The 15,433-nt window shown below is 30.3% G+C and overlaps 1 protein-coding gene and 1 non-coding gene across 5 annotated transcripts in view; one reads left to right on the top strand and one right to left on the bottom strand.

The window, feature by feature from the left end:
* The window catches only part of LOC107165518 (discoidin domain-containing receptor 2-like), a 255,393-nt gene that overhangs the window by 58,017 nt on the left and 181,943 nt on the right, over positions 1-15,433 (top strand). For all 4 annotated transcript variants that reach the window (XM_089219518.1, XM_089219519.1, XM_089219516.1 and 1 more), the window contains one exon: positions 8,832-8,888. The gene's annotated coding sequence lies outside the window, so the exon portion shown is untranslated. The remainder of the gene's footprint in view (positions 1-8,831; positions 8,889-15,433) is intronic.
* Positions 11,957-12,031, bottom strand: TRNAT-AGU (transfer RNA threonine (anticodon AGU)). Its single transcript has one exon. It is a non-coding gene; the product is annotated as a tRNA-Thr (tRNA).

Raw genomic sequence — 15,433 nt, 5'->3', positions numbered from 1 at the left:
TATTTTTATTCAAATGATGAAAATTTATAATAATTCATCTCAGAAACGTTGCAATATAATATTCCAACGTGTTGTACGTGAACGCGGCTCCTCATCATCATCATTAATATTCGTCCAACGGATTCGTTTCAAAAGAAACAAAAATATGAGTAAAAATAAAATCGAATATATTATAATCTTAAATCATCTTAAAAACGTTTTTAGAACTCGCGATGACGAGGGGCGGGCGAGTATAGAGCACCCGATTCAATGATTTATAGAATTCCCAATAGTAACGTTATAAATTATTTATTATCCCCTGAACTCCCCTACCTTCGGTGATATTTTATGTGTGCGCTCTTTGGTGCAGTTTACCGATGGGGCGTTGTTTCGTGTTCACACGCATAATACTTAGCATGCTTGTTTGAGCTTCGTTAGTATACCCCGAGTGGTGGATGTACGCACGTAGGTACCTCGACATTTAAGTCGAACGATAACTGACGAGGTCCTATGCGACTCTTGCGACACTGAAAGCAAACAAACGGCGGCGAACGAATTCGTATATAGGTATATCAATACGAATAATATAATTTCATTACTATATAAACAGAAATAAGTGACTTATGCAATAATTTTTGTTATAGACAATCAATATATTTGAAAGAAAAAAAATTGTTTTATATATTGTAATATATAAACGATTGTGCTATTTTTAAAATATACATTTTTTAATTTAAATTTCTCGAAAATACAAATTTAAAAATATTTTGATTCAAATTGTTATCGACAATTTCAAAAAAGTCTATTTTTAGATATTATTAAAAACAATTTTAATGGTAAAACATTTAGCAGTCAAATAGCATATTTAAAAAAAAATTTAAATACTAATAATTTTTTGGAGTGAATTAGTTTGGAATGTAACAATTTTTTTCAAAATATAATTTTTGGGGATTCCCGAAACTAATAAATTTTTTAAATAATTTATTATCTATTTAATGTTCACAATTTTTATCATACATTTAACTAGCACCAAATTGTTGTTTTCCTGTTACACCCTGACTCTGTATAAAATCTACACAATATAAAAATAATAAATACAATTTTAATTCTATTTGGAAATTTACCAAAGCAATACGGACATTACTATAATATATATAAGTGTTTGTACAAAGAAAAGAAAAAAAAAACATTAAAGTACTCAACCCTGGATTTTTCCTTTAATCCAAACTTCAATTTTATTGGTGTATTATTGTTATTTATTTATATGTGTCGTATAGATATATATTTGTATAGATAGGTAATAGGTACCGAAAAATATAGTTTTTATTTCACTCAATTATATTCACAAACAAATCTTGTTGACGGCCCCACACGAGTATTATCCCGCCGACGATGAAATTATATATAATATATTATATTAATGATTGAACGTAACGAAAAAATATAAAAAATAAATCAAAAAAAAAAATTCCAAAAATAACATTATTATCGTCGCATTTGAACGTCTATCGTCATCGAATATGACGCGAATCGTATATATATATATACAAAATATTATGTACACATGCGTTTTCTCCTCATCGCAACAAACAGTTGGAACGTTCGAGTGGTATTTTTATTATTATTATTAATAATTCTTTTCCTATGTACATGCATATATCGGTAAACGTACACCGCCTGCAGACGCACACGCAGCCCATACTCACTATAATACGATATTATATAATACAATAATATCACAAGTGTGTGTCTACTGTCTATATATATGTTGCACGGCTGTGTTGCTCGAGGACCCAAAAGAACCCAATGGTACATAATGTATAGGTATATACAGAGTGTTCCACGAGGATTTACCCTTTACGATATCTCCTGAAATAATGTAGATATCGTAATTCTGGTTTAATAATAAGGATCACAGGGATAAGAACTACAATTATTTCATATTTTAATGTTTTCGTAAAAAAGTTGAAAAATATATTTTTTTATTTAATTATTTCTAAAAAAAATAAAGATAACCATTTCGTAGAGCTTATTTTTCTGAATATATTGCCTTTTCAAAATTTTATTTTCATCAATTTTTTTTTCAGTTTAGAGAAAAATTAGAAATTATTTAACACCTTTGTGATATCAAACATGTGACGCGCCATGCCGCCCGCGCTCTCGTACGGCCGGCCGAACACTTTCAGTCTGCCTAGTTAGGTATTATAATCATATTTTATTTCTTCAAAACTAGAAAAAATATTAAAAATCGGGAAATTAATAAAAATAAAATGTTGAAACGTCAATATTTTCAGAAAAATAAAATCTACAAAATGAACATCTTTCTTGGAAATAATTAAATAAAAGTTTTTTTTAAATACTTACCAAAACATTAAAATAAATTTAAAAATGAAATAATATTGTAGTTATTATCCATGTAAGTTTTATTACAAAACCAGAATTTTGATATCTCCATTATTCCGTGAGATATTGCAATGGGTAAATCCTCGCGGGACATCCTGTATACATACAGTCATCAACCTCGAAGCTTATCCTCTATTATTCGACATCCCTTCTTTCGTTCGTGTTATTTTAACGTTTCCCTACAGCTTCCTCCCTGTGTGGTCCTGCTCTATCTGACCTTAATACGGCCGTATGTACTATTATATGCTGTATATTATGATGGTATATACATAAAATGGCGTAAATATGCTATACAGAGCGATTATTTTTACAGTAAACGCTCGTCACATCATAAGATATATCGATGTTTTTGGAAATTCTTAAAATTTGAGTTCATTATAAAAACACAATATTATTGAAAATAAAGTATATATTTATTGATATCGTTAGGCAATTACTACAATTGTCATTTATACATTTTAAAACATTTTTTTTTATGTACGTTTTTAATTTCATATTAGGCTGCGAAGCCTAGCCTGACATAATATCTTGTTGAGAATTTTTTGTTTCTTATAGAAATCAAATTTCAAATGTTTACATAATTAATTATAGTTATAAGTATGTAAAGTTTATTTGAGCTAAGGGTAGTAAATTAACATTTTGCGGTGTACGAACTATACGTCTATACCTACTATTTTGTGCCTTTCTGCTTCGCTTATACCACCTACTCGTATACTATAAGTCCTTATGAATACTGTCTACTATAACGTCTATAACCTAACCTTTTTTAAATTTTAAATTAAAATTATTATTAAATAGTTTACATAATATTATATATCACATTATTCATTCTATAGTAATATTTTATATGCTTCAAATTTCAAATAGCCAAACTATGTAGGCTACTGTTCAAAAAATCCAATTCTTAGCCAATGAATTTATAACTGCATGTGTAGGTTACACGTTTTGTATTTCAAAAACAAAATGAAATTCTTAAAAAAAAAATTGATACGTTTATTGAAATACTGTATGGTTGTTCCTCAGCAATGATTCAATCTGCATGCATGATAATATATTATACTAGGTACCATTATCGTCGTCGTCTTCACGGACCTCGCCCTTTCGGCAAGCCAAACATTATCGCCGTAAGTGCAGTCGGTCATGTTTTCCAATACGAGGTTATCCGCCCCTCGTTCCCCCCTTACAATACCACCATAATCTGCGAATCGTTGGTGTTTACTAATTTGCATTTTATCCGGTTTTCGAACTTTAAACGCCAACATAATATTATTATTACTATTATTATTAAGTATTGTTTACGATGGCGGCAAGGACTGAATATTATGTATACATATAACAATGCTTGCTTGCAAGTTGCAAGTCACCACCTGCAGCGAGAACAGCACCGATGCACGTGCCCCTCGAAATGACCTCAAGACGATGAGATAATATTGTAACATTATTTACGGTATAGGTATATAGGTACTGCAAATCCTTTGTTTCATGAAATCGTCGCACTTTCCGCTAACACTGCAGTGTGTTTCCTTCTGCAATTACAGATTGTAAAAACAACTAGGGAAAATCTTATAAAGAACGTACCTCTATGATCGTATAGAAAATTAAAATTACTGTCTATATAAGTATAGTAATATACTAATATATTTATTAATTGTTCGTTGTACGTCCTTAAACGACATTAATTCCGCACACACAGCTCGCCATTTCTATATAGCTTCTTCGATCATCTTTACAAACCAAGAAGCCCCAATATTTCGTGTTGAATTTCCGTCTTAATAGTCGCAGGCTTCTATGAGATAGTCTCCACGATACTTTAAAATAAATTAATGTAATTAATCATAATATTTAACAAATTGTATGTGGTAAACAAAGTATATAATGTTAAAATAGTGTAAACCCTATTATTTCACTTTTTAAACTATATAACCTAATAATCTCGTATAACTTATGATAACTCTTATAAAAATGTCAACAATTTTAAATCTACGTATGAGTTTAGTTGATTAATATCAGGTAAACTCGAAGAAAGAAAAAAATTAAAAAGCTCGATTACAATATTATTCATATGGTCGGGCCATTAACATCACGACATAATATTATTGTGTACAAAGTATAATATGATACTACAAACTTACGTATTATATTATCATAATATTATAGGGGTGGCCACAACTAGCTCGTGAACCGTAGTATACGGATCTTGACATAAAGTTTAGATTAAAATTAATATATAATATAAAAAGCACTTTTCAAAAGAAATCCCATTAATCCCATTTCTTGATGTTAACCAAAATAGTAATCGTCTGTGTATTGTAAAAAATCAATATTCTTTGATTTTTTATGAAAATATGAAAAATGTGTCTGTTAGGTTAGGTAAAAGAAATGTCTATATATAGTACCTACAATAGGACGTCGCATTTAGAACCGAACTCATACGGTGAATGACTAATAAAGTGCGTCTACAATGATATCATGTCATGTTATCTCATATATGTATTTAGGTACGATAGTATATTATATTATTTGCATATAATATCTCATACCAAAGTATGTACACAATTTACAGACTTATATGCCTAAATTGGGCCTGGAATAATATTATATAATATAGGATAAAATGAAAATTTCACGATCCGTGTACCGTGAAAAAAATCAAGTACCCAGAAATGTCACCTATAGATAAATTGTCCTCGCAAATCACGCTGCACACATCGCTCATGACGTAGGTATAATATATATGTATATGTGAACTAGCGCGCTCGTGGTTAGTCGTAGCTATATATATATATATTATATAGTCCCGTTTTGTTTTATTTTCCCCGTTCAGCTCATTACACACCTGCAGCTGGAGGTTAGGCGCATTTTATAATAATGTATTGTTTACCTACATTTGCACTCGCCTCGTTTCGAGACAAAAAAAAAATTGCTTCTGTTCGTGTCGTTTTTCAAATAGCATATTATATTTGTATTACCCACCAGTATATATATATATATGTCAGTGTCGGCGTACACAAGTCTTTTTCGGAAACCAATACGCTCTAATAAATCATACACACATATAATATATAATATACACCTATTGTTTGATATAATATGTCGCTCGCGCTGCTGATATTATACGCGTACTTATTGTACAACATCATATTTTTGAATTTGAAGCTGTTTTTTCTTAAACAAACGCCATCCGTGACTATAAATAATTTTCGATCGCATGCGCGTGTTTCAATAAAACACTTCACGTCATCGCATAGAAGCCTAAGACTTAGGTGCATTATATATTATGTGTACTGTACAGATATATATAGTAATGAATATATATATGCCATATAAGTACCGTGCAAGCGAAGGGGCAACAAATCATCGTGTGAGTAAAATACTATATATATTCATAATATATAATATGTATAGCGCTACAGTTCCGTCCGTAATGTTATGTATTAATAATTTTAGATTCGCAGAGAAACTGCAGGAGTGCTACATGTTGAGTTGAAACACCCTTTTATCCGTCATTCTCGAAAATCGACCCTATATAAATAATATATATATATATTATACGAGTATAAAAAATATATGAAAATGTTGATTTAAATACTTGCGCGTGTAATCTAAGCTAAAATGTTAACGCAAAACTGCAGTTTATATAATAATATTATAACAACTAAGAATAATGTATACAATTCAGAGTAGAGAGATATCATTATGCATTTATATTAGTTTGTCGAATTACCAATTAATTTAATTTGTAAAATAATACATATTATGAAATACGTACCTACTGCTGAAATTCATAATTAGTATATTCAATTATAATTAAAATATTTGGACAAATATTAACATTGTAAATGTCGATCAGGATTCTAAACGAACACTACGTATTTACCATGGATATTGTATTCTGTTAATCGTAATGTTTGTTTTACTTTTATGAACACGATGACTCGATGACAGAATATCACATATTAACTGTCTTGTAAATGTCTGAAATTGCCACTCTGAATGAAAACGCTGTTAAATTAACTCGAATGATTATTTTTTTCTTTAATCGTGAATACAAATTGTTAACATAGTTTATTTTACAATAAAATAACATCGTTAGTATTGTGTAGCCTAACATTTACACCCTAACTTAACACTTAACTACCTAACAGTGTATTTATGTAATTCACCTTTTCACCTATACTTATGTACGATTGTGTCATCGATTTTAAATTATCTTTTGTTGATCGGTTCGAAATCTGAAAATCAAGAAGATTAAGTTATAACGTTATAATATCATAACTACGTCGTTGTATCAATATTATTATTATTTTGATTGACATGCGTATAATATGTCTTATGGCTATAGTTATTCTGTACATTTTTGCGACACCAAGAGCGTTACCATTACGTAATTGTGTATCTGTAATCTGTATCCATAGTAACCTCATTATACTTTTTACTTTTTTATATTCTAAGTGTAACGGTAATAATTCATAACTCTTAATAATTATATATTAATTAATTAAAACTTCCCATGTCGAATGAAATCAGTTTTGTCGCATGACATATATAGGTACATGTATCCAGGTACCAATGTATTTACAATATACGTAGAGTGTGGATAGTTTCTTTTTTTATTACGAGAATTTACTTTTGAAAGTCTGCCCAAAATTCTGAATTTTTCGATTTGAAAATACACCCTACACATTTACGTATGATATTATTATTATTTATTATGAGCTTGCCTCGTCATATTAATCGACCATGGCACAGGTGCACCGAACACGTGATGTATATATAGCTAGTATACCTATACCAACTACAAAATCAATATACAATATTGGATCTTAACACTGATACAAATTGTTTTCCAGTTGTATATATTACCTTATAGATGACGTACAGACGGACATTAATTTACGAAATCATTATCATCCGTTGCACCGGTGTTACCTATTATATACGTCCATATATATATATTATATATATTATATATTGTTGTTGTTGTTGTTACTTGTTGTAATGTATATGACTGGGGTGGTAAATTCGTTACACACTTGCACTTCGTCTTCCGTTAGTCGTTAAGACGTGAAAGATATCAACGGACGGACGTTTGCACCCACCCATCTCAGCCCATTTACTATATACTCTGGGATGCTGGATGTATAATATATATATCTGTAGACGACGACGATGATGATGATAATAATAATGGCTCATTTTCTTTGTGTTACAAATCGGTTGCTCAGACTGTATACATATATAACGCTCTCGACGGACGAGGGATGTATTATAGGTACCTATACAGTTTAATTTCGCCAAAACTTTACACACGCAGTTCTTATTTTTCTAGCTGCCCCTTTTTTCTAAGTCCGTTATATAGACGCTGTTCGTTTCCCGCGATATTGTACACACACACACACACTTATGACATATATTATTTCACATGACCAGCGGTATTACTTACCTCGTCCAAGAACACCGTACCAGCTGTCAACGTTCCGGAAAAACGCACTAATTGCGTATATACCTCATGCAGCTATATAATAATATACTGAACCGTTTTTGTTTCGCCAAGAAAACGACGCCGACCGACACACATGCTTCGTCTTTGTAATAATATGATATTATATATACGTATACTTGTTGCATCGCGTACGTGTCATAAATCTTGTTTTAAAAGTACTTACACGCTTATTTTCAGAGCTAAATATTTAGGCATAATATTTCATCGGCGCAATTAGGGTTCGAGTTCCTCTATACTCTTTTCACTGACACTTGTAACTATATATATATCATATATAAGTACCATTCCCGCCCTTTCACTATGATTACACTGGAGTTATACTACAGTGAAGCCTAGCTTAACGGACGACCCATCATTGATTCAGCCTCATTGGAATTATTGAATTTATTGCGTTTCTGTGAGGCTTGCATAACAGCCACCTCTTCATAACGGCCGCGGACAATTTTTGGTAGTCTGGGGAGCTTAAATATCTCTAAATAATGGAAAGTATGATGATGTATCATAAGATAATATTTTCAAATTTCCGATATGTTTGTACTGTCTATATATAATGGACTTTTGAATTTTCATTCTTTGCAGAAAATTCTTTAAAGATAAAAAAAAAATCCATAATTCGTTTATATTTTTGCAATCAATACTACAAAAAATATTGTTTTCTACGATATTGTAGATTAAAAATGAATAATTGACAAAAATTTACCTATTTATTTTGCTCGCGCACCCTCCAAAATATATTGTACAGTATACACTATAGTCTATATTATACTCCATGTTCGATTTGATTACTTTTCAATATAATTCATATAATACTCGTGTGGTCGTGTGGGCATCCAAGTAATATTCTATTATTTTGGTATGGCATCCTATATTATGTTTTTCATGTGTAATATATGATTTATGTTGAAACATAATATAATCTAATTATAATTTATTAATTTTGTTTCAGGTACAAAACAAATATCCTAGTGAAAATACATTATTTGTGCTTACGGACTTATCACAGGTAATACTATAATATTATTATTTATTATTGACGTTTGTGTTATTACAGTGTAAAATTCACTCGAATTCGGTTGTAACACATTAGAATATTTATTATTTATTTGTATACAAGGATCATATTATTAAACTTATTATTTTTGATAGTAATTCCATATAGACTTCCATATTTTAAGTTCAAAACAATATGCATTATATAAATTCCAATAATTGATATAAAATAAAACACAGACGATAATGACTTATGCCCCAACGTTATTCAAAAGTTTAAATACAATATATTTGTGTGACTTGGTGAAGCGGGGATGTACACTCAATCCGCGGAAACTCACTGAGCGTACGTACCGGCCGTAGTTGCTAGCTCCCGGATGGGTGACCACTCAGGATTTTTAGCAACACATATTTGCCACACACACACAAAAACACATGTTACAACCTTACCAACTTAAAAACCTACAAACAAATACACAAAAATAACCCTTACCGTACCACCCCATACCCAATGCCATATGTTGCAGCGGGTTGCCCCTACAAAAAAAAAAAAAAAAATAATATTTATATATTTGTTACTTTGGTAATAAAAAAATTTTAAATCTCGAAATATATTATATAGTTGGGTAATATTCATTTTTAATTATCGTTCGAATTTCAAATATCTATCATTAATACAATTGTTTGATAGTTATATAAGTAATCTGGGTTTTCCTTTTCGTATATGAATAGTTAACTGGTGAAAGTGATACATAATATTTATTTTATTTATTCAATAGGAGAGAACTTTTTTTGTATAATTTGTATCGACAGTTAATTACAAAAAGATAATTTTTAAAACGTTCAGCTAATCAGCTGTATACAGATTTTATCTCTTGTCTAGCTGATAGTTTTTCATCATTATATCAGATGCCTTCAAAACATACTCTGTACTGTATATTATTATATTATGGCTGATGACTGGAAAATGTGATGATATAATTTGGGCGTGCATGGAACAACAAGGAGCGATCCGGACGAGTAATTTGAGTTGACAGAACAAGTCGTAAAAGAACTACTCGACCGTCTACGCCGGCGGCGGCGGCGCCTTTCTTGTCAACTTAACTATCTCGAGACACAATAGGTACATATTGTTCAACCAAATGACACTGTTTTTAAAAATAAGAATTTTCTGTATAATATTCCATATTTTTTAATGGTTAACCATGCCGTATGATATACGATCATCGGCAGATGCTGTAATACTATACATATATGCACAATTGAAATAATTGAAACCAATAGCTGGGTGTTTAATAGTAGCCTGTAAATATTTATTTTTAAATCGAAAAAAATATCTCAAAATCTACATTTATGGAATTATTTAAGGGAGTTAAGCACTGTAGTCATCTGCAGATCTATGCTATCACCTTTAGGTTGCTGCACTAAAATTTCCCTCATGTTACCCTAACCTAAGAATTGGGCATTTTTCTTATGGCTCTATAGCAGCAATCGCTCAAAAAATATTTGATGGATTATAATAATATGTTATATAATAATAATTATTTATTTTTTTTTTTGTAAGCAGAACCCGCGGCAACATAGGCCATTGGGTGTGGGATGGTATGGTAGGGGTTATTTTTGTATGTTTGTTTGTAGGTTTTTAAGTGGGTAGGGTTGTAACACGTGTTTGTGTATGTGTGGCAAGGATATGTTGCTAAAAATCCCGGGTGGTCACCCATCCGGGAGCTAGCAACTGCGGCCGGTACGTACGCTCAGTGCGTTTCCGCAGATTGAGCGTACGACTGCGCCTCACCAAGCCACTTATATAATTATTATTGATTTGAATATTCAAATAAAATAATAATTTATTGAGTATTCAAAATTCAAGCTTAAATATTATTGCAGTAGGTACATACATTTTTTAAATAATTTATACTTAAACAAAATCGAGGAAGAACTATTCCGTTTATTTTAATATCTATATGTACATAAAAATGGACTTTTATTTGTCTGTTTGTTTGTCTTTTATGCATTCCTTAACGGCTAGCCTGATTACGACGAAATATGGTACAGAGATATATTAGGCCTATGTGCAGAAGATAGACATTTTAAAAAGTGATAGACCTAACACCAGGAGATGCTCAAACAGACGTTTAGAGATTTACGATGGAAATTGTCGTTTATTTATAGATTGTTGCTATTACTAATTTATATATTATTTATTTAAAGTATAACTTATTAAAAAAAAATGTTTTCACCGCAATAATATTTAAACTTGAATTCCGAATAATTCGATAAAGAATAAATTATTAACATTATTAGGTCGATTTATTAAACAATATCTATTAATTTTTTACTATATTATTGTAAACAAATATGCGTTTGATGATTTAATGAAAAAATAGAAAACTGCCTTTTATTTTATCAATATATAAATAAAAAGTATTTTATAGTTATTTATTATATAACGTATAAAATAGGTAAAGACTGTTAAATGTGAAAAATGTCAAGTCCCTGAAGTATTGTTTTAATTACAATTAAATATTACAAAATAACTAAAGCTGTATTAAGAGACAGATGGTTAGTATACGTTTCGATAGTTGAATATTCGCTGCAATTTCGCCAACCACTAAAGGCTGCACATCAAACTATCTTTAAAAAATGTGCCAATTTCGACAATTTTAAGGTATCTGCAAAAACAACACTTATGAGGAAGTTTGTATTGAATTTACAAGTGTTATTTTAAAATTTAAAATATTGTACATTTTGTACTACAAAAATAATAATCTAAGTTCATAAAAAAAAACACCTCCATTTTGAAGATTGAAGCTGCTATAATATCATTTTTCTGTCATAAGATTGACTTTAGACTATTATATTAATTTTAATTTTTTAGTACCTATAGGATGAATAAAAATTAAAATATTGACACTTGTGAAATCATACCAAAAAATAATGTATTTAAATGCTTAAAACTCAAGATAATGATACATAAAGTGTAACTTTGAATTAAAATTTCGAAGGGATGAGAAATAGGAGTTGAAAAATATGGTTGAAAAATGCAAAATTTGTACGATATTCGAACTTGGCTGTAACTAGGGGCACTGGAGAGATTCGAACTCTCGACCTCCTGTTTACTAGACAGGCGCTTTAACTTAACTAAGCCACAGCGCCGACTTCCGCGAGGGTTATAAATTCAACGTATTTAACTCGGAAGTAGCATTTTCCCGTCAACGGGACGCTAAACAAAACACCGATATTTGGCTTACGAATTAAGTACCTAGGTATTATTCGTAGTTTGTACTCTCTTGTTGTTTGTCGTAGGTGAGTATTATAATAGTCTTAGATTTCGATAGTTCAAACCACCTATTGTATCCTTATGCCCTATTCGTATTTAATTTTTTGTAATTTCTATTTTTATCACTTAAATCAAAGAGGCATATCGCAAGCATAAAAAATAGATTAAGATCAGAATTTTAAGAAAATGTCTGTGGTCATTAATGATCAAATGTATAGAATAATAATATTATAATCTTATAATGATCAAATGCTTAACTGACCTTATACTATATATAGTATATACTAAACGAACAATGAGTGTGTGGAAAGCATAAAAACATAGAGGGAGCTTTTTATGTATAGAGCGTTAGGATCGTTATGCAGCTGGTCCAAAAGCTCTTTAAAAAAAAGAAAAGTTTTACCTATATTTCGTTAGTTCTATTTCAAGTTTCAATGTATTCAGTATACGGAAATGGTAGTTAACAAATTATAAATTTTAACAAAATTTGAAGAAATCAAATATTTTATGTTTTTATTCACATTATCGTGGCCCATCAAGGAACCTGTGTCTATACGACTATACAAATAGCCTGCAATAGGTACCATTGAAATTCATATTATAATTTATATAATCTTAATTCGTAACACTGCAATATAGTATCTGTCCAATATTACAGGACGCGGGATATATCCTAACACAAAACTAATCGTCACTGCAGTAAATGATAATATGACGTTAGTATATATCGAGATGGTGGCGAGTGATATATGTAGTATGTAGATTGAGACCTCGTAGCAAAATCAACCGATTATATTCTGTTTTCTGTAATAATATAATATGATATAGTAAATCGTTAAACAACAAGTTTATAATTTATACGATAATGCTGTACAGCATAATATTATATTATTATAACTTTCGGTATATAGAACGTTCGAACTGTCGACGCCAGCTGCAGTTACACGACCGCTGTTCGTTACGGCCCCCTATAAAGGGCGTAAACGGCGAAAAAATTGTGCAGATTTGGACGGGAGAGTGTTTAAATGTTCAATTCAAAGCGTAGTGCCGGGTTCACACTCAATACGAGTATTATGCGACAACTTACTGTGAGAGGGTAAACGGACTTGGTGAAAACGTCTTGTCGGTCGCGGGACTGCATTGCGACGTCGTCGTCGTATATACATTTGAGCTGCGCGTGTGCGTGTCTTCGCTAGACACCTGCACCGAAAATATCTCCAAGAATATTATTATTATTATCTGTTTGTGTAAACGATAGGATATTAGAATACCCTTAGAAAACGTAGAAATCGGGGACAAAATAATAATATGTATATCGAGACATGAGAAGATCATAATATAATATCATTAATATCGTAACGCGGTATATATTATATACTGTGCGTAGTGATACCTATATACCTCTGCAGGTTCAACCGTTTAAATGAGTACCAGTGGTGACCGTTCCTTTCTTACCACCCTATAAACAATTTAGATATCATATTAATATTTGCTATACTTATAGCGTTAGTTGTTCAGTTAAAAATAACCAGCTATTTTTACTATTTTTAAAACTGAAAAATGCATTCATGCATACCTATTGAAATTGACTACTTGGATAATACGCGCCTTTTACCCATAGAGCCTAACCAATAACATTTTAAAAAAAAACTAACACAATCATAACTACCTATACGAGTTAATACATGTACTCGTATTATTTACATTTATGTGACATAACGATAACGATGTTATTATTATATATAACGATACCTATTCGATATTCCTCTTGTTTTAATTGTATACTGTAAAAAAAAAGTACCTATAATACCTATTAAAATTTTATGTTGGGGCGGATCCATGCAGATTAGAAAAATTAAGCCGGTTAACTCCCCGAACAAAATAAAAATTTTAATTGATTAACATGATGGATGATGTCATTAAATAATATTTGGATACCAATATTAATTTAAGGAACAAGTGAATAAATCATAATAGGTAACATAATATTATCATGATGATGTTCGAGGCCCGAATTATAATAGGTTCATGTCCACCCATCTATGTGTATTGTGCAAGATAATATGAAAGCGATCGCAGCTCACGTGTGTTTATATATATTTTTCCTAAACTCTACTAACTAAATAGGTAACGATTGGAAATTATGTTTTAGCTAGAATAGATATTTTGTGTATGTCATTAATATTTCATAATATTAAAAAATTAAATAATTAAAATTTTAAATTACGATGTCTAAAATAAACGGAACCTGTATTGATTAGTTTGAATGTATAAGAAAAATAATTATGTAAATAATTGTAAATACTATAGATATAAGTAATAAAAAAATCAGTTTAGTTGTATTTTTTGTCTATCCTCATTTTTGTCGTACTGTATAATTATCATTTTTTTTACCGATTCTCATTTTAAGGAGGAATAAACACCACCACTCACAGGTTATCAGAAACAAATTTCCGGTATCCGGTTACAAACATTATACGCTGTGAGCTGAGCAGAGAGCACTATTAATAACCATTGATTGATAGGCAATGATAAATTTTATAATAAGTACTTAACAACTTATACAATTCTGTGTTTAAAATATATAGGAGGTGCTGGTAGGACGTAATCAGTGTTTTTATATACATATATTGTAAATTAGCATCATTAAAATTTTAAATTGAACCTAAATACGAAATACTTACCTAACAATTAATAGTGTATTTCGCGTAATATAGGTACAACCAGTTAGTTTACAACGTTCTCAATAATTTTCAATGGGAACTTCTCTATTGGGATTTGAGAAGGGATGTTAGAAATTAAATATTATGCCTAGTTAAATGTTTAGTAATAAATAATAATACATTTTGATGAATTGTGAGGGTTAAAGCAAAGACATAGGCGTATAGAGGTTGAACCTTCCAAAATTCTTAATTGCTTATGAGTTATAAAATTGTGTATAATAATATGTAAATTGTATAAACATCATACAGACGTTTGAAGCAGCTGATAACTAATATGTGATAAACTAATAACACATTAACAGTATAACATATAAGTTTTCTAACACAAAATTAGAAACATCTTAATACGTGCCCTGAGTATAGGTAGTTAACACTTAGTAGATAATTACCTTTACCTAATGGCTACAATAATGTATATTGTATACCGTGTGTTCAATTTTAAAGGTAACAGAAAATATTTCGAACGCATGACCTTGAATTTGATTCGGGTTTTTTTTACAGGATACAGGACATATAAATACATATTTTTTTGATAAATTAAAATTTGTAACTTTT

This window comes from Diuraphis noxia, unplaced genomic scaffold, assembly GCF_037042655.1.
Source record: "Diuraphis noxia isolate RWA-SAM2 unplaced genomic scaffold, SU_Dnox_SAM2 contig0002, whole genome shotgun sequence".
Classification (NCBI taxonomy): Eukaryota; Metazoa; Arthropoda; class Insecta; order Hemiptera; family Aphididae; genus Diuraphis; species Diuraphis noxia.
Note: the sequence above shows the minus strand (reverse complement) of the source record. Positions and strands in the feature narration are given on the sequence as shown.